Source organism: Pinus tabuliformis, chromosome 2_2 (genome assembly GCF_031772625.1).
Source record: "Pinus tabuliformis cultivar Carrire ecotype Pingquan chromosome 2_2, CPIR1, whole genome shotgun sequence".
NCBI lineage: Eukaryota > Viridiplantae > Streptophyta > Pinopsida > Pinales > Pinaceae > Pinus > Pinus tabuliformis.
The window spans coordinates 335,742,419-335,768,993 of record NC_142300.1 but is presented as its reverse complement, the minus strand read 5'-3'; positions in this window follow the sequence as shown (position 1 = coordinate 335,768,993).

Sequence of the window (26,575 nt, the reverse complement as noted above, 5' to 3'; positions counted from 1 at the left end):
TTCTTCATGGAGGTTTTGGTCTATATATCGTGATGGATATGCTGCACAATAGTCATTGTTTTGGTACTTCAGGATATGGTATGGGAAGTGAACATGAGATATGACAAAATAATGTGTAACATATGCCCCCTAAAGCATGAAGGAAGAATAGGGAGTGATGGCTGAGATGATTTATCAGTCAATGAAAGGATGAGAACAACACCATCCGAAGACCTGAAAATCAAGCATATACATATACATATACATATACATATCTGACATCTCTAATGATCATGCCTAATGATACATGAATATGCATCTAATAATACATGAATCCGTGGTATGGATGCAACCATCTGTATAAAAGGGATCATGTGCAAAGATCCTTGGTATGGTCGCAACCATCCGAATAGAAAGGATCATGAATATGGACCCACAGTATGGTCACAACGATCCGTCCAGAGGAAACATGTGTACAATCATGAATGACTCATAACTCCACACAACCTGGACTTCATTAGACAAAATCTAGGTTCTTTTGCTCCGTGGCTTGATCAATGTACGAATTCTAACATGATAGATGTGTCGAAGTCAAACATGATAGAAAACCACCTATTTACCGGTCAATGATGTAATCCATTAACATGCACGAGAGAAACCACCAATGATGACAATGGCTCTCAAGATACAACCAACACAATCCAAAACTGTGAATAGTGACACAGAAGTCGAACACTAGTGGAATCATCGAATCAAAGGTCAATGATGTAAATGTGTTGTCGAATGCGAAGAACTTGCCATTGAGGCATGCAAGCTCTAAGGTACTGGAAGAGAGTTTCTAGATCATCTTCCTGGATAATGAGTTGGAGTCGACAGGAAGTGATCTGTCAAAGGAGGTCCATAATGAATCACACGAAACAAAAGGATGTAGTAGAGTAGACAAGTGTGATCTAGGACTGTGGCAGAAATTCAGACAATGTATAGGCGGTAAAGAACTGCAAATAGGACTTCTCTTCAACATATCAATGACACGACTTTGAAGTTTGGTAGCATTTGACTCAACATAGGATTAGAGATCATGATGATGGAATGGTATGATTAGATGAGAGGCAAAATGGATTCCCCAAATCCAAGAAGGCAAGTGACTAAGTAAGGATATCCCAAACCCAACACGAGCAACAGATGAGTGTCATGTTCAAGAGCGACATGCTCCCTTTACGAAATACAAGAGATGATCGCTTTCACTTTTTACCCCACCATTTATGGTGAGTACCCCATATATTTTTTATCACAAGTTTGAATGGGATAACATATGCTTGCCATATAAGTTCACCCTTCATATGAATCCATCCTAGTAAGTTTTACGAGCCCTAGGAAGGAGGAATTCGGTCTCGTCATGGTGACAAGTCCTGCATCGTTTGAGTTTTACGAGTTCGACGGAGGTAAAACTCAACATTTTTTTCATGTTTAGAGAGTTTGAAAAAGAAAAAAAAAAGTAAACTCCAAAGGTCCTTTTTTGTAAATTGTCTCTTAAACCCGAAAAGGTAGAAAACAATATCCAAGAGAAACTCTTAGCCATGTTCGACTAAGGTATTCCATTTTTGTACAATAGTCTATCTTAGTCCAGAAAAGGGTTAAACTTATATTGAATAGATGTCATTTCATTTACTTTAACGAGTTCGAAATGATAGGTACTCGATGATCTTTTCATTTTTTGAGAGTCAAAAAAGAGCTTAAAGATGACTCTAGGGGGTCACTTTTTTGTTTATTTTTGACGAGTCCAAAAAAGTGATGAAATAAAACTCGTCAAATTAGTCAAGATAAATCACCATCACCAAGAACATATGACCTGTCACTACACAGGGAAACACACATTACCGTTTTTGAGGAAAATATTAAAAAATGAGTGAAATAAGCCCTAATTTGGTAAAAATATTATTTAAAAACTATAAATAGGGAAAAAAATAAGTTACTTTTACCATTTTACCAATTTGCAATGGTGAGAGCATTTTTACCTCATTTTACCTCGATTTTTGGGCAAGGAGCACGATCAATCTAGGACACCATTTGTCAAGCTGCTTGTTGCAGGTAAGATATTTGCCCCTTTCCTTCATTTTGGTAGTAATTTTATGAATTTTATTGCATAGGGTAGGCTGCAAGGAAGAATTGTAAAAAAAATACATTGTGGTTGATCACTGCAAGTTTCACCCATCGGACTTGTGTTGTTCATCTTGTGGTCAGTTAGACCCTTGCGTTGGAAGCACGAGAAAATTCCTAGACAATCATGTTGGTGACGAGGTAAACATTTTAAAGTGAAATCTTCCATGTAAAATAGTTAATCTTGGATTTTCTCTCCATGGATGCTCATGAAATGTTGGTTTGTTGATTTTTTGTAGGATAACCAGTCCAAAATGGTGATTGAATGGAAAGAGATGGGTCATGAAGCTGAAGACCATCAGGCTATGTAGGATCAAGACTGTATTGATGCCCTACGAGGATGTAGATTTCTTAAGTTCTTCATGATTCTTGGGATCAAAGTACAACCTGAGTTACTGCAACACTTAATCAGTTGGTGGGATGTAGATCACCAAATGTTCATGTTTGGGGATCAAGAGCTTAAAATAGAGGTCGCTGACATTTACTTTGTCATTGGATTTTCCAGAAAGGGACAATGAGCTTAGTTATCTAGATCACATACTGGAGGAGAGAGCAAGGATATGCTCATTATGAGGCATTTTCAAGGGCCAAGAAGACCAACAATGGGAAAATTGACATAAAGACCATTACCAACCTTCCTGTGTGAAAAATCCTGCACACCATGGCTCGAATAGTTGGGGTGCAATCGTTGCATAAGGCAACAAAGTCTCATTTCCAGTATGCGATTGAGTGCCTAGATCCCATAGTTTTCAATCAGTGTGAAGGTTTGTTGGTGTGCATGAAGTGCCAACTAACAAAGTGCAAGTTGGTGAATCTGAAACAATTTGGTTTCAGATCTATTTTGGTGGCGTTCATCTTGGAATGTGTGTCATTGTTTCACTATCAGTGGTTGGAAGTGGATCCACCAATGCCATGAGATCCATGAGTACTCATATGGGGAGAGTTGATCCCTCGTCATGGAGGCGGTCAACAAATTTCATTTCCTCCAACATTTTTTGGATGGCTGCATGAACAACTAATCATGGTCAATGATTGGGTGTATGTAAGCATGAATTTCAGACGAGATCTAGATCTTCCACTCCCTCTAGGGGCACAATAGACAGATTTTGGTAAAAAACTATTTTTGAAGTTTTTGAAGTTTTTGTCATTTTTTTTGTATATGTGTACTGAGATTTGACTTATAATTTTGTGCAGATGTCAGACTAGAGAGACCTCCAGGGGTTTCTCCAATATCTAGGTGAGTGGCACACAATATTGAGGGGTCTTCTCCATATGTGGAGGGAGCAGATCCTATCATGGAAGTAGAGCACAACCTGAAAGTTTTAACCTGCTGGATTCTTGAGTATGCGTCAATCGATGAGATTTAATTATGCTACCAGAGGCACACTGTAGGGGTTTCCGCCATACTGCATCAGCTACTGGGCTGAGTCATCAAAGTTGTCTCATGTTATCATGAGCACGATGTGGGCGAATAACCAACCTCTAGTTTACTTTCTACACTATGTAGACTTATAAAGTCATGTCTCGGGACACAATTTGTTATTTTGATGTAGAAAACTCTTTTGCAAGCACTCGCTATATATATTTATGTTTTCCTATTTACCATATCTAATATGTGATGCTTTACAATTTACAAGTTTCGTAAAAGTCTATCTAACACATAGTTAGCCAATGCATTTGTTAATGTGTTCATGTGTCTTGGAATGTGATGATAAGTAATAAAATCAAATTCTCGTTCCAATAAACGAACTCGCAAATACATTCTCAAAATTTGAGGGTTTCTAACTGAATATTGTCCATTAAGTTTTAGCACAATTAGTTCTAAATCAAGTTTTATGATTAACTCTCTAATGCCAAGAGAAATAGCTTCTAACAAAAGTTTGATGACCGCACTATATTCGGCAATGTTATTAGTCGTACAACTTAAACATATACCTTGCAAATTCACTAACTCACCATTGGGGTCATAGATTTCCTATGCAATGGAAGATAGATTCCATGTACTATGACAAGCACCTTCAACAAAACCGACGTAATGGTTGGATGACATCTGTAAACCAAGTAGAGCACGGGGTAAGAAGAGGAAAACGTTTGCAAAAGCAAACTAACACACCAAAATCACACTGCACACTAATGAAAACACACTAATTTACATAAGTATTTACACAGATAATCACGCATAATACTTCTTTAGGTAAAGCTTGTTTTGGGGCTCAACCAAAGAATTTCCTTAATTTTCCACTAACTTGTAGGCACATTTTTGTAAAACTCGTTTGACAATGTAAGACCCATGTCACATTGGTTCGAATTTCCCAACCCCCAATTTATCGTTGGCTTCGTAATAAAGCAAGACCAAGTCACTCTCAGCAAGAACGTGAGGAGGAACAATTCTATCATATTGAGCTTCAACTCGTTTCTTTTGGGCTTCAATTACTAAGACTGTGAAGCAATGAGTTTCATCGAGCTTCTCGAGGTAAGGTAAATGTTCCTCTTCAGGTGAGGTATAAGGGAGTAATTCAACCACTAGTTTCAATGAAGGAATTTCACACTCAACTAGAAGAGTCGCCTCTAGACCATACACCAGCTGAAACGGTGCAAATCTAGTGGTAGTTTTAGCCGCAGTTCGGTAAGTCCAAAGAGTCGAAAATAACATAAGATGCCAATTTGATTTATGGATCCCAATGGTGCGTTGAAGCATAGTGGACTTTGTTGACTACCTCAACTTGACCATTGGCCTGTGGATAATAAGGAGTTGAGTTGTTGTGACGCAAACCAAACCGAGTAGTAAGCTTTGCCATCATGTAATTTCTGAAATGAGATCCATGATCAATAACAATGGCTTGAGTGACACAAAATTGAGCTATGACATGGTTGAAAAGAAATTGAGTAGCAGTTTTACTGTCAACTTCACATGCAGGCATCACCTCAGCCCATTTAGTGAAATAATCAACGACGGTGATGCTATAACCATGCACCCTAGCTGAGCAAGGGTTACATGTCATGAAATCAATAACCCATTTAGCAAAGGGGCCGACAGTAACAACTAGGTGTAGGGGTACAAGCGGGGCACATTGTTTACAGTTGTAAATTTGGCAGCCGTGACATTTTTGGATTGCTAGAATGTAATCTTTAAAGATGGAAGGCCAGAAGTAACTGACACAAAGGATTTTTTAAGCAGTAGCATACCCTGACATGTGACCACCACAAGCTCTAGAGTGGCAGTCATTGAGGACTCTCTCAGCTTCTTCGAGTGTCAAACATCTACGAAGGATAGAATCAACACGAACACGGTACAAAGTATCGCCAATGATTCGATATGATTGGGAATGATGTCGAATGCGATGATGTTCAGAATTGCATAACTATGATTGAAAAATTTAGGTCTGGAGATAGACAATAATATCCCCGTACCATGGGTCAAGAGTGTTGATGAGAAAGAGAGTCTCGTCGGGAATGAGCTCATCAAAAGCCATAGATGTGGTTGTGGTGGGAAGGTCACAAATCAATTCAGCGAAAACCAACGATTTATTTGATTTGGCTGTAGAAAAATCAAAATCAAATTCTTGAAGGATGAAAATCCATTTAGAATATCCCCCCCCAAAAATTGACGAGTCAGAATGTAGGTCATGGGGTTGCAATCAGAAATCATAGTGGTTTTTCATAAAAGAATATAGTATCGAAAGCATTGAACAACTGCTAAAGCAAGTTTCTCAACATGGGCATATCAAGTTTCGGTATCGATAAGATTCTGAATTTACATAGTAGATCACATGTTTGTTCCCATCTTCATCGTCTTGCACCAGTACCATGGCAATAGTACTATCGACTGCAGCCAAGTACAAGTAGTAATCACGGTGATAGTCACGAGGATGCAACAAAGGAGCACTAATGAGGGTGTTATTTAATGCATCGAAAGATTTTTGAGCGATTTCATCCCAAATAAATGGGATCCATTTTTTCAAAAAACAAGTAAATCCCTTAACAAGCTCAACATAATTGGATGCAAAATGACGAAGGAAATTAACTTTCCCTTGCAAGCTCTATAATTGATTTAAAGATGACAGAGGAGGTAAATTTACAATGGCCTCAACTTTGAGGGGGTTAATCCGGATTCCTTCCTTTGATACCACAAACCCTAGGAGATGACCAAATTCAACATAGAAGACACACTTATGTGAATTTAAACAAATATTGTAGTGTTTGCAATGAAGAAAAGTCGCTCGTAGGTGGTCAGGATGATCATGACGCATAGCGGAAGGAGCTGGTATGTCATCAAGATATGGTTGAACGATGTCTTTGATGTCATGAAAAGCATAAGACATCGCGTGTTGGAAGGAAACACCAACATTTTTCAAACCAAAAGGGAGTTTCTTATAGGCAAAGGCTCCCTATGGACAAATAAAATCAGTTTTATGTTGATCGGTGGATAGAATGTTAATTTGGTTGTAACCAAAAAAACCATCCATAAAAGAAAAAATATCACTCCCATCACACTCATCAGAGATTTGATCAATAAAAGGAGTTGGATAATTGTCTTTAGGACATGCTCGACTGATATCATTATAATAGGCACAAACACAGATAGTCCCTTATATTTTAGTCACAGGGACAATGTTTGCAACCCAATCTGTCAATGGGATGGGATAAATGAAACCAACCTTTAGAAGTTTTTCAACCCCTCCCTTTTATAGCGCTTGCCTTTCTAGGGTCCATCAAACGAAGTCACTGATGAACAGGCTTCACATATGGATAAGTAGGGATTTCATGCACAACTATACTTAGATCAATACCAAACATTTCTTCATATGACTAGGCAAAGGCATCACAAAATTCCTTAAATTGGGTAGTGTAAATATTGATCTCATTAGGAGAAAAATAAACCCTGACATGGATGTTCTCGACAATTCTTAGTTTAACAGAAATGTCGATAGGCATGGCAGCAATAATGTTCACCATGTTTCCCTCAGAAAAGACTTCATGCACCAAGATGGGCTTTTGAAGTGGATGTGTGAGTGTACGAGAAACAAAGGTACCTACACACGACGAAATTTCTCCAAGACTTGGGAGAAACAAGGAACGATGATGAGCATCATTCCAGGGAGTTTCCTCAAGGGACATGACCTCGGTGATACTCTCGTCAGTGGGAAATGTATCGTTCAAGGGATCCGGAGAATCCCAAGAACCAAGCCAAGGGGACTGTGAATACACATCTAGATTCATACTAATAATAGTATGACTGTCAGAAATGGCCGTCGAAGCCAAAACAACAACTTGATAAGCTTGTTTTGTTGGGATGAGTGGCATAACATTGCCAAAAGAATCAACTTGATCGAGAGAAGGAACGATCCAAGGATCGTAAGAAGTAGAGATCATGTTGATAGAAACAACATGAGGAGGTGGTAGGGAAAAAGTTCCCATAAGAGTAGAGTCTTTAAAAATACCTACCCTAATGCTCTCATAAGGAATGTCAGTATTTCCCACACATGGAACATTTCCATTTGAGGAACCAGAAGAGAAAAAGGCTAACTGATCAATGGTGACTATTTTCCCTTCATGAGGAAAATGGAGAATGCGGAACAAAGAAGAAACCACGTAAAACATAGCATGGGTCCAACTTCGTCCAAGTAGAAGGTTATAATTCAAAATTGCATCAATGACTTCTACTTCTAATTCAACAGTTTTCCTTACGAATGTGGTGGGAATACTCGTGAGAATACCATAAGGACGAGATCCTCTGCCATCAAAGGCTTCTAATGTGTTCAGAGATTGGTTGAGAGGCGAAGAGCTAATATATTTCTAGCATGAAACAAACATGATGTAGGTGGAATCACCCCCATCAATCACAATCCACTGAATAATATTCCATTTTATAATGACTTGGATTAAAAATGCAAGTTAATGGGGAAGTTGAAGAACATGATTTTCTAGGTCAAAAGTAATCAAATTCAAATCTGTAGGGTCAATTCCTTCTATATCAGATAGTAATGCTTTCCACTGTGTTGGACAAGTTTGGAGAGCTTCCAAGACAGACATCGCTAAAGGCGCTTGAGATAAATCTTTAACAATATTGTAATGCTAGAAAGCTCACACATTCAAATTGTAAGATGATTTCCAAAGGACACCCTTGGGAGGCGGTCGAATAATGGAGTCATTACTAGGTCTTTCAAAATGAAGAGGACCGAAACTGGGTAGAGTAGAAGTAGAAGGTGTATCAATAACTTCTTTCTCCACAGTTTGTTTAGGAGGAGTTTGATAGTCTTTTGACTGAGTGGCAAAAAAAATAGGCACTGTTTCAGTCATGTAAACCTGAGAACCCAAAGACATGGAAGATTGCGGTTGTTCTACCAATTGGGTCTGTTGTGATGGGAAATATTCTTTTAGTAGAACCGACATCCCTTGAGTGCCTTTTAACAAGTGACTAACTTCCGCACGATGGGGACAATCCTTGGTATAGTGATCTTCCTCACAAATAAGGTAAGGATATTTGGGCTTACGTTTAGACGCATCATCAACATAAGACTTTGGAGGATCTTGTTTTGGGGTATCAAATTTTCTTTTCCTTTACCCTTCTTTTTACCTGTAGGGGCTTTATATGCCACGGTAGACTGAACAACATTAACCTTAGAGGTTTTACTAGTATTTGGAGAGGGATTCGAAGGAGGATTGGATGTAGAATTCAAAATGGATTTTTTCTTTGAAGAAGCTTTATTGGAATTTTGAGTCACTGATCCAATAATACCATCGACAGGTGGTACATCCTAAGGTTTAGAAGATGCTTGATCCATAGATGGTCTCAAAGCATCAGGCAAGAGATCATATAAAATGCTAGATTCAGAATACACCAAATCCAAATCTTGGGCACGGGCAATGGCTTGATCTTCAGTTACACAACCTCCCATAGCTATGTCTGCAACAATTTTATTGACGAATGATTTGGTAAACCATTCAGTTAACAACTCATCTGGTATATCAAACTTATTAAGGTGACACCGATGTCTCTGTTCATGGATATGATCAGAGATGTGGGTAGAAATATTCTGTTTTAAAGACGTAAGCAGATGGGTACTAGTTTCATAGTGAACCAATAACGAGAAGTGAGTAAGGAAGGCCATTTCCAAAGAATTAAAGTCTTGATAATTGGTGCTGAAAAAGAGGTAGATGAACATAGTCAACCCATGAATTAAATGAACACCATAAATGGTAAGTCATAATGTGGGCCTGGGGGTCTTCTCTAGCTCTTCCTTCGAATTTCAGACAATTGCTAGGAATCTTAGTAGGAAACGGAGGCCAATACGATGAATGAAGTATTGGATCATTAGTGAGTCTTGACACATCCGATAGTTCTAACGTTACTAGAAATGGCAATCGCAGGTTGAAAGGCATGGGAGGCCTTTGATAAGACCTAGCTTGTGGATTCCATCCTTGATGGTATGGGGTTTCCCAAAAAGTGGTTTATTTTGACCATAAGGAGCTTGACATTTCCCCCACTGAGGTGGGTTTTGACCAGGGTAAGGTTAATATTGACCCGCCATAGGCCATTGAGAACTATAGGGTGGATAAAAAACTTGCACAACATATGGATTACATGGTTGTTGTTGCAACTGTTGACCCTGGCGATAAAACTATTGGCCTTTCTTCTGTAGGGGTTGACCTTGTTGATATAAGGGTTGGGTTTGTTGCTGTAAAGGCTATCCTTAATGCTGCAAAGGTTGTTGTTAAGGCCCTTGTTTCACATAAGGTCCTTGTTGTACAAAAGCTTCTTGTTGTACATAAGGTTGTTATTGTTGGAAAGTTCCTTGTGGAATTTGTTGAGTTCCAGGTTGGTACTGATAAGTTCTAGCTTGCATTTGACCAGATGCCCCAAATGAGGGATTTGAACTAGGTTGCATTTGGGGGACTGTCTGTTGAGTAAAGGGTGGATTTTGAGGCTATTGATAACCATATGGAGGGTACGGTTTCTGGTAGCGTATCTAAGATGAAAGAGGTTGTTGATATGGGATCTGACCTGCTCCAGATGAAATTGATGATCCACTAGGATAAGGTACACTGCCAACATTTTGACTAGGTCTTGTAACATGAGTTTGAAGTGCACTCACATAAGATCCACCCGATGCAGGAGGTACATAAGGAATAGGTGGCTATTTCCCCCCTTGAGGTGGGATAGGTGGTGGCACATATTGTCCACTTAATGGAGGACCTGGAGAATTTATAGGGACATTAATTGCCCCAACTGTAACTGTCGGTTATATAGGAATTAACGAAACTGTAGTCGGTACAAGAATTTGAGAGGCCAAAGTTTAAAGAAACATACCAGAAGTAGGCATAACGCCTGATGACCAAATGGGTTTGTGATAAAGTGAAGACGCACTTGGAGTGCTTGAAGAAGCATCTTGGAGTAGCCAAAGATGTATAACCAGCTTAAAACAAAGGCTCATTGCTTTCAGGGGTGGTGGAGGTGCAACACTTCCCACATATGGATAAACTTCAGGTGGAAAGTCGTATTCAAAATCATTGTCAACACCAGGAGTATGACTAGATGAGAATTCTGGGGGACCTTGAGAAAAGGCTAGAAACTCACCTTCTAAAGCCATGGGTGGAAACAGTTGGTGAGTTGGAATCCAAGATGATCATGGAAATAACTTGAAAGGAACACCAGGATTATCGTATGGACTATAAGGTTGTTGAGGAGATAAATCCAATGGATCAGAAAGAGGATTTAGAGGAAATTAAACAAACCTATGTGGACTCTCAGGGGTTCTGGATTAGATTCCTGAGATGATGTTGAGTCTCGAGGTGGAGAACGAGAAGAAAGGGGTCGAATACTTGGGATAATTCCAAGTTCAAGACCTTGGGCTTCAAGTGACTGTGAAAACTCATGATGAACTCCCTGTGTTAACACTTCAGTATCAATTGATAAAGGGGGAATGTAAGGTGAACCTGGTGGTTCAACCACGATGACCTTTTCTCAAAAACATTAAGGGGTGATTGATTTGAGCCTACAATTAAAATTTACTATTAATCATTCAATATGAGGCCAAGGATAACTGCATAGGTAAGTCATGTTATCGTGTGAAGTTAAATTTTAGAACCTAAAAAGAAAAAAAAATTAAAAAAACGGTGTACTGGACAAGAGTGTTTATTAAGTATCCGTGAACCATTATATACACCTTATCCAAACCAAGGAATTAACGTACGACGACCGATGTCCCTGAATGCTGTGTTCGGTGTATCACATTTATAAGGCGGTTGAATCAATTACATGTGGCTAAAGGATAGCAACCTAGTGGGGTCTCCCAATATATACTCAACGATACAGGGAGCACAAGTCTGTGTTAGCGTTGTCTAATGCATAATCGTTCGGTGAGAGTGTTCTGATATACTTGCCATACTAGAGTGACTCTAATATACCCAAGAGTACTGGAGAACCTTCGATATACTTCCATACTGGAACGGGATTTCACCCTTGGGATACAATGAAAGAAGTTAACAACAACTGCTAGGTTTATAGATGGCAGAACATGTCTGTAACCTATACCTCTAAATGTTTACGTTAAGTTCCAAATGCTCCTTAGGTTAATTCAGTAAATTTTAAAGTTTTTCTTGAATTAGGTTTCAATTTTGGGCTCAAATGATGTCACCTGAATCCTAGAATGAAACTATATGAGAAAAAGGAAACATTTCATTTCAATGAATTCTATACTAACGAGGGAAGAGAGTTCAAGAAATTAATGCATCAAACAATATGCCTCCACTAACTTTTCGAAATGAAAAATGCAAGAGAAAAACTAAACTTCACTTCACTAATGAATATGCAATCTACTGAAAAGAAAAATGATCTTCACTTAATTAAGATTCACTTTACCTAAATGATGTTCTCTTTGATTTTCAGATGCTCACATGCAAATAAGCTTCAACTAAAGCAAAAACGAAGATTTTGATTCAAAGTACTCCTATTGCAAACAAGTCATCAATCAAAGTAACACCAAATTCAAAAGCACTCAATGAAAATGTCTTTCACTTTCCCTTTCAAATAGATAAGCTAATATACTCATTTCAGTTTGCAAACCAAATAATGTAATCTATGCTTGATAAATGACAAAGATGGATTTCAAATGCAATATGACCTAATACACATGAAAAACAACTTTGCCTAAGACAAACTGAAACCAATGTAAGTTAATGTTTCAAGTGATTTCATGAGATGAACATACCTAATCATTCAGCAAACCAGAGACCCAAAGATACCAACAAGTGGCAAGTGACAGCCAATCGACCTATAAACCCTAAAATCAATCCAATTGCACTCAAACACTTGAAAGTTTAGAGAAGTAATAATTTGCTAATAAATGAGGTAATCAATCAAAACACCAACAAAATCGAGTCATGTAGGAAAAAACAAGACCTCAGGGGCTCAGATACACTGGGGTTTGACAGAGAAACCCTAGATTTTTGCCAATCTTAGGGATCAGCGCAGTTGTTAAGGCCAAACTACCGCTGAACTGGGGATCAAAATGACTGTTTTAATAAAAAACAGGAAGGTAGCGCGACTGTCAGATCAAAAAGCGCGTTGGGTGAGGAAAAGGGAAAAAAATAAAAATAATTTCACAAACACTTCCAGAGTGAGCACTCTAAGATAACAACCAGTGATTGTGTAGACCTATATCAACTCAAAATAACTGAGAACATGATGGTTGATCCAACTGATTGAGAGATCAATTGAGAAAAGATGATGAAAAGGCTATAGCTTCCCCAGTGGAGTCACCATTTTGTTGTGAAGGAAAATCCCCTTTGCGGACATAGGTGATCCCTCTAGCCCAATGAGTTGGTATAGCGAAAAAGTAAACAATCTAACATACACTTTCCTAGCTTATGCTTGACAAATGTAGAGAGAAGGAGAAACCTACCTCGCTCTGATGCTAATCACTCAATCTTTGGAGATGGCTTTAATTCTTTTGCTCCAGGCTTTGTTCCTTAGTTGTTCTTTACGTTCGAGTACCTGCAAGGAAGATCAAAGTACTATGCAAGATACAAGAGCATATATGGAATATATCAAACATAATCTACTTAATAGATCAAGGAACATTAAGCTAATAGCATAAACATTTACACAATTATGGAAAGTGAACATCATATGTATATATTAATAAGCTAAAAAGGGAAGCATACAACCTATGCCTTGATGTTGGAGACCTCCTTTTGGTGGATGTCTAGGTACAAGAAAATACTCTTCAAGCGCTCCTTCTCCAAGCTAGAATGGGTAGCATGTAAACATAATATCAACATAGGGATGAAACAATCAATGACCAACCATTTGGGGATGAAAGGGAGTGAATTTATATGAAGGGAGAGGGAGTTAGGGATCCACAAAAGAGGGAGGAAGGTCCACATCTCAAGGGGAAAGCCCATGATGATAAGATCAAGAGGCCCAAATGAGAGAGCTCGACCATATCAACAACAACCAATATCCAGCTCACTGTTCTTGAAGGTTCTAGTGAGTGAAGCTTCTCCTCCAGTTTGGGAAAACTTGCTAGAAGAGGTTTAGCACGGGTTTTCCTATGAAAACTTGCACTGGAAACACGAGTGTATAACTGAGCAACCTGCCATCAACACAGGTAGGCAGTGGAGAAAAATGCGTTGATGCCAAAAATTAGGTTCTTAGGCAACCTTCTCCAGAATGGATTCAGGGCAGTTTTCCTTTGATTCTTCATGAAGATTTTGGTTTGTATATCATGATGGATATGCTGCATAGTAGTCAATGTTTTGGCACTTTGGGATATGGTACGGGAAGTGAGCAAGAGATATGACAAAATACTGTGTAACAGTACCTGATCAAAGAAATGTGGAAGTAAGCCATGATGTTACCTTTGATGAAGACACTACCTTTGGGAAAGCCAAAGATCTCCTTGTCTTAAGGAAGGATGATGATGACACTGCTGAACAAGATGAACCTTTGATATATGAGCCTATGTCTGGTGTTGATGGTTCGACGCATCCTATTGATCCACCTCTTGATGACTCCTCTACCTCAAGGAATAGACCATTGTGGCTCAAATATTCTCTTGAAGATGTTGAAACACATACTACTCTAAGAGGGACATTTTGCAAAATTAAGAAGCCAAACAGGTATCAAGGGTACTTAGCTACCATGAGTACTATTTTTCAAGTTGAACCTTGCATGTTTGAATACACTATAAAGCACCAAGTATGGAAATATGTGATGAATGAGGATTATGAATCAATCATGAAGAACGATGTCTGGGACATGGTTCCTATACCTAAGGACAAGTTCGTGGCCACCTCCAAATGGATTTATAAAATTAAACATGGAGATGATGGGAGTGTTGAAAAATATAAGGCCAGGTACGTTGCTCGTGGCTTCTCATAAAAGGAAAGAGTGGACTATGACAAAATATTTGCACTGGTTGGTCGATATACCACTATATGATCTATTATTTCTCTCGCTGCCAATCAAGGATGTAGCTTACATCAAATGGATGTCAAGACTACTTTCTTGCATGGCTCACTTAAGGAGGGAGTCTACTTGGAACAACCTGAGGGGGTTGAAGTACAAGATAGGAGGAAACATTTTTGTCGGCAAAAGAAAACCCTCTATGGGTTGAAGCAAGCCCCTAGGGCTTGTTACAAAAGGATTGACAATTATCTTATAAAGTTGGGATTTACAAGGAGCTATGTTGATCCAAACCTATACTTCAAGGTTGAAAAAGACATGCCTCTTATTTTAGTCCTTTATGTTGATGATCTCTTTCTGATCGGTGCGGATCCTCTCATTTATCAATGCAAGAGGGAGTTGACTTATGAGTTTGAGATGAAGGACCTAGGACTGATGCATTACTTCCTAGGCCTAGAGGTCTGGAGAAAGGCAGGTGAGATTTTCCTTTCTCAAGGAAGATACATTTTGAAGCTGTGAGAGAGATGTGGGATGGTGGATTGAAAATATGTGTTTACTTCGATGGAACTCAACTTCAAGAAGCTATGTGGAAGTGTTGTTGGGCCCAAATTGGCAAACCCTTCAAAATATAGACAAATTGTGAGAGCCCTAATGTTCTTGGTGAACTCCTGATCAAACATATGCTTCGTTGTAAATAATTTGATTCAATTTATGGTTGAACCTCATCACATACATTGGGTTGCTACAAGGAATCTCTTAATATATCTTCATGGCACTATCAACTATGGACTAAGATACACTGCCATAAATTTGAGGCTACATGGATATTCTGATGTTGACTGGGATGGTAGTGTGGTGTTATAGATCCATTTGGGCACATCAACCCCAACCTACAGATCAATACTATTAGGGCCCATCAAACCCTAATTCAGTTGTTACATGCCCTAAAGAAGTCAACCATCAGAATGCCTAGCTTCCAAAGAAGTTCCATGACCGAAATCATCCAAAAACTGCCTCTAATAAGATCAGCGTAGGAAGGCCTTCATTAGGGTGCGTTGCAGTGCAGTCCATACATTGATAGGGTGCTATGCAGAGAAATTGAGCCCTCTTTGGCCTGCACTAGGTGAATTTGAGCGAAATTTCATTAGGGTTTGGGAATATTCTTATCCATTGGATGAATCTAGAAGTTTCCCAAGTTTATCTACTCCTTTGAGCTCGAATTCGGATGAGGTAGGGAGTTAAGGAACATCAATCCCTTTATCCCTTCCTCCATGGAACTAAATTCTATGTTTGGGAGGGAATTTATTATCACCATTTATGGCATAAATTCCTTCATTCACCTATAAAAAGAACACTCATCTAAGTGATTAGGGGCTGTAAATCATTGAATTATAGGGAGATGTTGTTAGTATAAGACTTGAGTTGATTTCAAGTATTGTAATGATGTCAAAATGTCTTGCTTGTTATGAGGAGAGGATGGGATTGAACTGGAGGAGTGATGCTGAATCAAGCAAATTGGGTTGTAACTCTTCCTTTTACTAATAAAGTGTTCAAGGCTTTTTCCATATGCTTGTGTTATTCATTGATTCTTTCATATGTGTACTATGTACTTGATTCCATACTATGTTTAATTAATAGATCATTATCATATGCTTTGATCGGTTTTTGTCTTCTGCCTGTGTGTAGGCACTATTCAAGCAGATTAAGTACGGAAAGGAGCGACAGAATTGGTCATGGGAGATAAGGAGTAAGCGAAAGCTTCAGGTAAGCTTCTTTACCTCTTATTTAATCTGTTGATCATAGAAAAAGTAGAGAATGCTTTGCATTGTTGTTTTAGATGTTAGAAAATTATATATTATAGAGCAATGGAACACATAAAATATTGCAGAAATATAAACATAGAAAACGCATAAAACAAGAGAGACACAAATATACGTGGTTCACCCAGTTTGGGCTACGTCCACGGAGAAACAACCAGTCCTTCCTTTTATATTATCTAGCAAATTGAAGAGATACAACCTACAACAGATCCGCTGTAACACCCTCTTCGCTCTCAATCTGCTCTCTCTTCCTCACTCAGAATCCAGATATACATAAACACAATACAATTCCCTCATATATAGTGAGGGGTTGCCTTCTGGGGCAAAAAACCCTAAATTAAACATAACTTCTACTGTCAGATCATCCACCTAATGAATGGCCAAGATTGACTAGAAATTACTAGACTTTTACAAGGCAATTTTACATCTATTTTTAACTTCGGGGGCACTGTCCCCGAACCCCCGCCGGGGAACCGCTGGCCCCCGGACCCCCTAGCCAGGGGGGGTTTACCCCCCCGCACCCCTCTGTGTGGAGGGGTGTACAGTCTTCCTTGGGTATACATCCAGCTCAAACCTTTGAATACATAAGATAATCAGGCTCCACACCCAACACTAGACTTAGCTACTAGTCTAGGGGTTTAAGCGTTTATCCGTAGACACTAAAACTTCCCAAAACAAATTAGAGACTCCACTGGGGAGCGATCATCCATCTTAGTAGCTTATCAACCTCTTCAGACATTTCTACATACTGTACATGTGGTCGTTGATTGAATTTCAATCTACTTTCATAGAAAATTGAGTCAAAACTGTGCCAAATTGCCTTCAAAATGGCTTACTATTACCAGCACAGCTCAATGAAGGACACAGCGCACTGCAATGCACTTCCCGCATAGAGCCAATGCGCTTCAGCGTGCTATCTCTCACTACTGCCTGCGCTGATCCCTTGAGGGTCAGTTTCCCATCTAGGAACTGAAGTTTTTTGCTAATTTTCTCTTGTTTGAATGATTTGCTGAATGTCAATGATGTCTTGTCTATGAAAATAGTTTTTCATCTCCTTACCTGGCCCTACTTAGACTAGGATTGATAAATGTTTCTTATGTATTTGATTTTTCATTTTCAATCTATAGTCGAAAGTTAGTTTTTTTTTTGGTCGATTAATCTTTAGCGAAAGAAAGTGTTGTTAAATCCTCTTTTCCTTCGAAAATTGAATTGTTGTCAAGTCTTCATTCATGAAAGATCGATTGATTGATGTATGCATATGATTAATCTTTTCATTGAAAGTGTCGTAATTCTTTATTTCTGTGAAAACGAAAGTGTCGTAAAGTCTTCCTTTCCTTGAGAAGAAATTGTCGCAAAATCGTCATTTTTATGAAAAAAGTTTATTGATTGATTGTGCATTAGTTTTCCTTTTTGTCATTCACATTAAGGGAAATTGAAAAGAAATACATGCATGTTGCATTGAAAAAGTTTGTGTGTGCTGATAGGAATAGTGTAGGGAATTTTCATTTAAATTGTGCTCTTTGCTCTTTGATAAAAATAAATCTGATTTCTCTATCCTTAAGTAGCTAGGATTTTCATCGTTAAATTGAATGGAAATAATGCTTATCATGATAGTTGCATTCCTAGGAATTTCAGAATACATCATGTGGTGAACTTGAAAGGAAAATGCCTAAGCAAGATCAACTTAAAATAAACATCAATTTACTTAATGGAGCATTATCATTAACGAGAACATTTAGTGGTTCTAGGCTAGAAATGTGTTTTGGCGTCGTAAAACAAAGTAGCTGGCGCTAACTTGTCTACAATACATCCCGAGTGTGATACCCCATTCCATGTACGTGAGTATATTGTAGCTCGTCCATGTACCTTTGGGTATATAAGGCAGTGTTAGAGTACGTAAAGTATATGGGAATGCTCTCAATGTGTGGTTTTGCATTAGACAGCTCTTAAACGGTCTGGGCCTCCACGTACCTTCAGGTATATATGGGAGGACAACTCTAGGTTACTATCCATCCTTAAGTAATCGAGTCAGCCACCTTGTAAACTATGATACACCGAACACAGCATTTGGGGAGATTGCCTGCCCATACTTCTTGGTTCGCCAAGAGGTATTCTGCAGTTCACAGTTGCTTGGTAAACCTTTTGCCTAGTATAACCCTTTTTGTTTATTTCTTTTTTGATAATAAAATTAATCAGCAATCGTGGAGGAACATCAACCCATACCCTATTGTTTGCGGAGAATAGCGAGCAAACTGCCTTTGCCTCTCGAAGCGACACCAATTCGGGCAAAGTGGTCTCGCTTAACTGAGTCTAGTACATCAAGAACTCCTAGTTCTTCATCTGAGTTACCTGAATCATCTATTTTGGTAAGTACAGAGACTCCAGTTACTCCAACTATTTATGGTACATCCATTCCTGAAGAGGAAGTTTCACAATTACCTGAGGACATTAGCACTGGTCCTAGTGAAACAGTAATGGACGTTGTTCAACCACAGTTGATTCTCAACTTGAAATTTCTCAACAAGAAAGTACTTCTGAACTTGAATCAGTTCAACCAGAAGTTAATCCAGAATCTATCGCAGTTCAAACAGAAGTTACATTTGAACCTGGAGTTGTTCAGGAACCTCTTACTGAAACTGTTGTTCATTTACCCGAACATCTGGAATTCGAATTTGAACATTTATAAGTTGTTACTTTACTGGAAGATGATCAACCGGTTACCCCTCAAACATCAGTAACTATTGAAACTTCAACTTCATCAACACCAGAAATATTTTATGGACTCGATGGTGAAGTTCTTCCACCAGGTTTAATTTCTATAGAAGAGGAATTGGAAGAAGATTCCACACCTGGAACCCCATTTCACTTTGGAAATGGACTTTATCTTTACCCTAATACTCCTGATTTATTTGCTTCATTTGATCCTGCTTCTTTTCAAGTACCCGTCGAATCCTTAGGACAACTTTTGGGTCAGTTAACTATGGCTGAACAATTGTCAACATCTCAGACTGTATCATCTGATGTAGCTGCAGCATAATTTTTTGTTGTAACCTCTTCGATGTTTTCTACCACACCTGAGTCGCAACTGTATGGTGAATCATCTGCCTCGGTTGGTTACCAATCATTGTCTGGAACCCACTCAGGGGTTGCTTCTACACCATGGTCATCACTCATGTCCTCAACCAGAATTTTACCTGGTTCTTCTCTAATGGGAACTCAACAGTTTGATCCTGCATATTAGTATCAAGCTGGGAAATCTGGTCAACAAAGACCTATGATTCCATTAAATACTAGATTGCCATCATATGGAGAGCAATATGCTTATTTACTGTATCCTCCTTATTCTGGGGGACTACCATATGGTAATATCCCACAGTATTTAGGTCAATCTAGAATTAGAGTTTGTCAATGGCAACCAACAATGCCAGTTCAACCAAGGCTTGTGTATCCAACACAACCAATGCAAACTGTGTCAGCTATTCCTACTACACCTGTTGTTACTATTATACCACAGTCACAAGTTCAAACTGTTGTATCTCAACCTGTTCAAACTGATCCTTCTACCTTGCAATCACAAGTTTCAAGTCAAGAAGTTCAAGTTCCTCAAGTTTTTGTACAACAACCACTTGTTTCTGGAGTTCAACAACAACTTCAAGTTATGTACCCTTATCTGGACTGAACCAGGCTTACAATGGTATAGTTTATTCACAACCTTGCCAACCTTTCATTACTAGACAACAACAACCATTAAATCCACAATAGTTGTACCAACAACAACAACAATTGATTCAACAATTGTGGTAGCCTCAATTTCAACAACCCCAATTCCAGCAATTCCAACCCCAGTTTGGACTTGTTTCATAGGCTCAACCTGGTTTTGGTCAATCTCGAGCTTAACAAATTCCTAGTTAACAAGGCTTTACAGGTTATGGACAACCACACATTCAACATGGTTATCAAAAACCACCTTATACTAGTTTTGTTCAACAACCATACCAAGGTTACCAAATGCAGATGCCCTATGTCAGTATGCAAAGACCTATTACACAAGAAATTCCATCATATCTCAGGTATGCTCAACCTGATTTGAATCGATAGTTTCCCTTTGTAGCAACTTTAGAATTACTAGATTTAAATCGGCTCACTAATGGTCCAATCTTATATGCACCTTGGTGGCTAGTAATTCCACATAAGTTACCATCCGACATTCCAAAGTTTAACTGAAATCCTAGAGAAGACCCATCAAATCATGTTATGAACTTTCATTTGTGGTGTTCATTAAATTCCTTAAATGACGATTTAGTCAGACTTCATCTTTTCTAAAGAACACTTAGTGGTCCAGCTACTAAATGGTACATTGAATTACCAAGAGCTTCTTTCGATAATTTCACCACTTTAGCCACTACAGTTTTGACCCACTTCCAGTTACTTATCAGATACGAGATTGGAACGGAACTCCTAACCAACTTTAAACAGAGTACCGCTACCCATATATTAGATCATATTCATGAGTGGGGGCATCATTGTCGAATGGTTAAGACATATGTTCCCAATCAGATTTTAGCTGAGTGGTTCATAAAATCCTTGTTGCCATCAATCACTGAGGATGTGGCAAAAGGTGGAGTTGTCATAAAAGAGCAAGTCATTTCTTGTGCCCAATACTTGGATTTGATTTACACACAATCCAGCACGCTTTATGATAAAGTTCCCAATGTACCTTGACCAGCTTTCACTGTTCCACGTCCTCCACAATTGAGTAATGACTCTCATGCTGACGATGGTGTGATCAGTTCTTCAAGCACACAAACAGCCGGAAGTCCATTTGGTTAAACTCTTGATTTTTCCAATCAAACTACCAATGGATCAAAAAATACTCTTGCCTCCGAGATTAATGCCGTGTCATCTGACAAAGGAAAAAATCCAAAGCAACCAGTAGGAAAGAAAAAGGGGAAAAACAAAAAGAAACAAGAAAATTCCCCTCCAGAGAAATCATCTGATTCCTCTACTTCGACAAGGAAACCTCGTTATCCATGTTTGATATGTAATGGCGAGCATTATACAAGAGATTGTCCACATCACTATGAGGTCTCTAAACTTTTAAAGACTTCAAACACATCGGTAGTGTTGATTGATCCATTTCCAACCCCGGGGACACATTTTGTTGCAAAAGACCATGCTTCCACATCCTAAGTACTCATGTTATCCATCACAAAGCCATAAACTGAAGTTTTGGTGTAAAAAAGAAACAAAGATTATGGAAATCCGTCATCATCGAATAATCAAGCCACTGATCAACCTAATCCTTCGATCTTGACTTCATCTGAAGTTGTTCCACCCATTGTACCTGAATTGATAATAAAACCACCAAAGGGAGTTGTGCACAAATCGACATTCAACCCTCAGGCTCGAGCAGCTCAAAACTATAACATAGTGGAAGATCTTTCTCAATCACCTTCCGCTATGTCGACACTCAAGGTGTTGCAAAACTGTCCCTCCCAAAATCAGGCTTTACTATCAGCAATAGGTGTAATAGATCCTACAGATTCAAATCTTGTGGTTTTTAACCATGTGGGATATTCACCACTGTTACCGGTGCAATTAGCTTTCCTAATCCAAGTAAAATATCTCAATAAGAATGTCCACCGAATTATTATTGATGAGGGGGCATCTACTTGCATTATGTCCATGAGCTGCTGGAAAACACTTGGTTCATTGCCATTGTCATGATCACCAACCATGTTGAAAGATTTTAATGGAAGAACATATACTCCATGTGGGATTTTGAGTAACCTGCAAATCGAATTAGGGGCAAAAAAATTACTGTTGAAGTTGAGGTAGTTGACAGACCTCTTGATTACAACATTTTACTGGGAAGGCCTTAGGTATATGCTATGGCTGCTGTGGTTTCCACGTACTTTCGTACTATTGCATTCCCTTTTAAGGGTGGAATCACAGTCATTGATCAGCTAGCCTTCTTTACCAATAGTTCACAGGCTATGGGAAGCATTCTGTTAGTACACGGACCCATGCTATCACTTCAAAGTGTTGGAGTAGGTCTCTTTAAAGATCTTTCTCTAATGGGCACTTTTACCCTCCTGTCACCATGTGATTTAACAGAAGTGGCAAGAGTAGAGACTTGCAACATGATTTCCTCCACCTCATATAATTTAAGGAGGATTTCCAACCAAGTTGAAGTTGATAGTAATATGAAAGTGTTGTCATTAAGCCCCATTGAATCATCATAGCAATCAATCTTTCGGGCTTGTGCGACAAACCCAAATCCACACTCAACTTTTGTATGGGTAGATAGGTCATTAGAGTATGGTACCTCTTTGGATCCTTTTTCACGTATACATTTTATGGATGAAGGAATCATCCAATCAATGATGATAGGAGAGAAACCTGTTGACATTATGACACAGATTTGGCACTATGACACAGGTGTTGTCCTTAACGGCAACTCACTCAGATGACAGATCATAGTTCAGATTCACAGAATAAAGAAAAAGAGGTATATGCAGGTTCTCCATTGACCAAGTTGCGTGTACACGCGAGTTCTAAGACCAAAAATTGTGTATAGCGTACACACGCACTTTCACGAAAGGAAAGGCACGTACATGTTGGAAAACTTAGTTTTGGTCCTTGGTATTTGGTCCATGGTATTTTGATCCATGGTATTGGTCCAAGGTATCCTATCCGAAGTGTTGACCCTAGGTATTTGGTCCAAGGTATTGGTTCTAACTGGTTTTGGTCCATGGTATTGAGTAAGGCCTAAGACTATAAAAAGAGGAGAAGATCATTAGGCAATGGCACTCATGAATTGAATATTTAATGAAGAGTAAGATCTAGAATACAAGTTATTGGGTTATGGTACACAACTGGATTTGAATCAAGGATGAACTTGAGTGTTTGATGAAGGATAAGTTCTATTGATGGGTCAAGATTTTAAGGCTTGAAGAGAAGTATCTTTGTGTGGTTTTTATCTTTTATCTGAATAACTGGCGCATGTTGTAATATGTAAATATGATGATCTGGGTATAACTAATGTCTGGAATTGTTGTAAAGTTTAAATCATCATTTACAGATGTGTACATAGGTTCACTTTAATAGAGGCGCGTATACACGCTAGTTCTGCATATCAAAATAGCATATACGTAGGTTCGCCTTGAGAAAACGACGTATGTACACAGGTTCGACACATTGACGTAGTGTATACCTAATAAAATATGCTTTAGCTACTTTTGTTTGCTATTGCGGTGTTCTGGGTTCTAGCTTGGGTTCTGGTTACTGTTACTGTTACAACATTCTGAGAAGTGATTGATTGATTCAGTTTTGGTTGGTGAAAAGGAGATTGATTGATGCAGATATATTTGATGGATCCAGTCTGAAAATTTATGAAACGTGGTCCCTGGAAGAAAAGAGAAGGTTGTAGCCTTCTGTAGGCCAGCACCTACGTACTAGTAAACACATCAGCTAGTACAAGAGTTAGGGGGTTGTAGCTCCCTTCTAGGAGAAGCTGGAGAACGGGAGAAGGTTGTAGCCTTCTGCAGGTAGAAGCCTGTGTACTGGTATAAGACTGCACCAGTACAAAAATTGTAAAAAGAAGTTTCTTATTAAAAGAAGATAGAGACGATTGCAGTAGGTGGTTTTCACCCACATTGGATTTCCACCTTATATCTTGTGTTTATGTGTGTGCTTGTTTGTTCATTTTTTACTGCACCTGGTTACTGTTTATATAGTTTTGATGCACAGATTAAAGATCAACACATGATGAATTAACTAAGTTATAAGTTTGAAGGGTATATGCTAGTTTAATTACAGTTGCGTATACACGCAAGTTTAATTAACTGAAGTAGCATATATAAATATGAAATGAAATATTATTGAATTTCTAATATTGATTCAGCCCCCCCTCCCCTCTCAGTATTATTTCCAACAATTGATATTAGAGCAGGTCCTTCAGAAGAATCTTGATCGCTTGAAGGAAGATCTATCATCATGAGTAACTACGAAAGAGAGGGATCCATTAGACCACCAACCTTTGATGGGAGCAACTTCATTTATTGGAAGGTAAGAACCACAACCTATCTTCAATCTCTTGGAACAGATGTCTGGGAAATCATGGAAGGAGGATATACATTTCCATCAGCAATTCCTACAGATACGGCAGATAAAAAGCAATATGAAACCAATGCCAAGGCTGTCAATACATTATTAGGGAGTCTGTCACAATCAGAATTTGTCAAGGTTATGCAGCTCAAAACCACCAAATAAATATGGGACAAGATCATTCTAAGCTATGAAGGAGACAATCAGGTAAAACATGCAAAATTGTAATCTCTCAGAATTCAATATGAAACTCTCAAAATGCACAATGATCAAAGTATAGCTAATTACTTCTTACATATAGATGAGATTGTTAATTGCATGAAGAACTTGGGTGAAGAGATAAAAGAAGTTACTTTAGTTGAAAAGGTTTTAAGATCCTTGTCTACTAAGTTTGAATCAAAAGTTTCTGCCATAGAAGAAAAGCAGGATCTTCAGAGTATCACTATGACACAGCTGCACGGAATCTTAACTGCTTTCAAAATGAGAAAAGGAGGTCCATCAAACATGAGAGAAGCTACATTCAAAGCTTCAGAAAGAGAAGAACTCAATGTATTAGGACATATTTCAAAAGAAGAGGAAGAAGCAAACTTTGTCAAGGACCTTCAATGGGGTTCTGGAAGATTCAGAGGTAAACTACCTTTCAAATGTTTTGCTTGTGGAAGAGTCGGTCACTATGCTGCCAAATGTCCTCATAAAGGTAATCTTGATAAAGGTAAGGAATCATCAAAATGGAATATAAAACAAAGTGTAAGTAAGAAGAGCTACTATATGCATGAAGATAGCGATGGTTTATCAAATAGTGATGAAGATAATAATGACTATAGATTTCTGATGGATTTTGAAAATGATGATTTCTTGGATGCTTTAGATGAAGATAATCTTTATGAAGAAATCTCTAAACTCAAAATCTATTTAGAAGAAAAGAATATGATTATAGATACTCTGACATTCCAACTTGCTGAAAGAGAAAAACACAATGAAAAACTAGAATGTGAAATTGTGGGTCTAAGGAAAGATATTGAGAAAACAAAAGCTCTCAATCTCAGATTTGCTAAAGGATCAAAAACTTTAGATGAAATTATCAAAGTGCAGTGTTCTCCTCTGATAAAGACAGGTCTTGGATATACTGAAGAAGCATCTCAAGCACAGAAGCCGTCAACCTCCACTAAAAGCTATCTTGATGCAGTAAAGAGCAGTGAATAGTTTGACAATCATCAGCAAAGGCATAAAGCAATTCACCAAGTAAATCGGGTTCAATATACTTCAAGGATGAACATAAGTTACAACCAACCTCAGGTAAATCATACTCAATTTACTTCAAGAATGAATGTCAATGGAAACTACAATCACCAGGTTAGTAGATTCGATAATCGCAGGAACTTCTTTAATGGCCAATGTTTTTCATGTCATAACTTTGGACGCAAAGCTGCTCAATGTGTTACCTACAAGACCATCATGACTAGAGAAGCACGAAATTAAAGGAATGTGACAGGGATCATGAAAAGGACCTACAATAACTTTTTGCTTCTTGAAAATGAAATAGAATGCTCTATCTGTAACAACTTCGGTCATGAAGATTCTGAATGTAGGAGTAAATTTCGGGAAACATCTCAGAAGGAGAAAACTTCATTGAGTCCCAAAATATGGAGAAAGAAAGAACCACAAACAAAAAGATGTGGTATAGCCTTGTATGCAGAAGGACAAGAAAATCAGTGGTACATTGACAGTGGATGCTCGAAACACATGACAGGTGATAAAGAAAAACTTCAGTCATACAATGCCTTAGAAAAGGAAAAGAAGGTCTCATTTGGAAATGACACTCCTGTTGTCATAAAAGGTAAAGGTTCTGTTCTCTTAAAAGAAAAGGTTAAAGCTAGGAATGTTATGTATGTTGATGGTCTAAAGCATAACCTATTGAGTGTCAGTCAAATGTGTGATCAAGGAAATGAAGTAGTATGTCGATTAAATGGATGTGTTGTTCGTGAGCTTGATAAAGGAGAAACCGTGATCAAAGGCAAAGGAACTCCAAACAACTTATACATACTCAAGGGAGGACAACAAAAATTCTATCTAAGCAAAAATGATGAACATTGGCTATGGC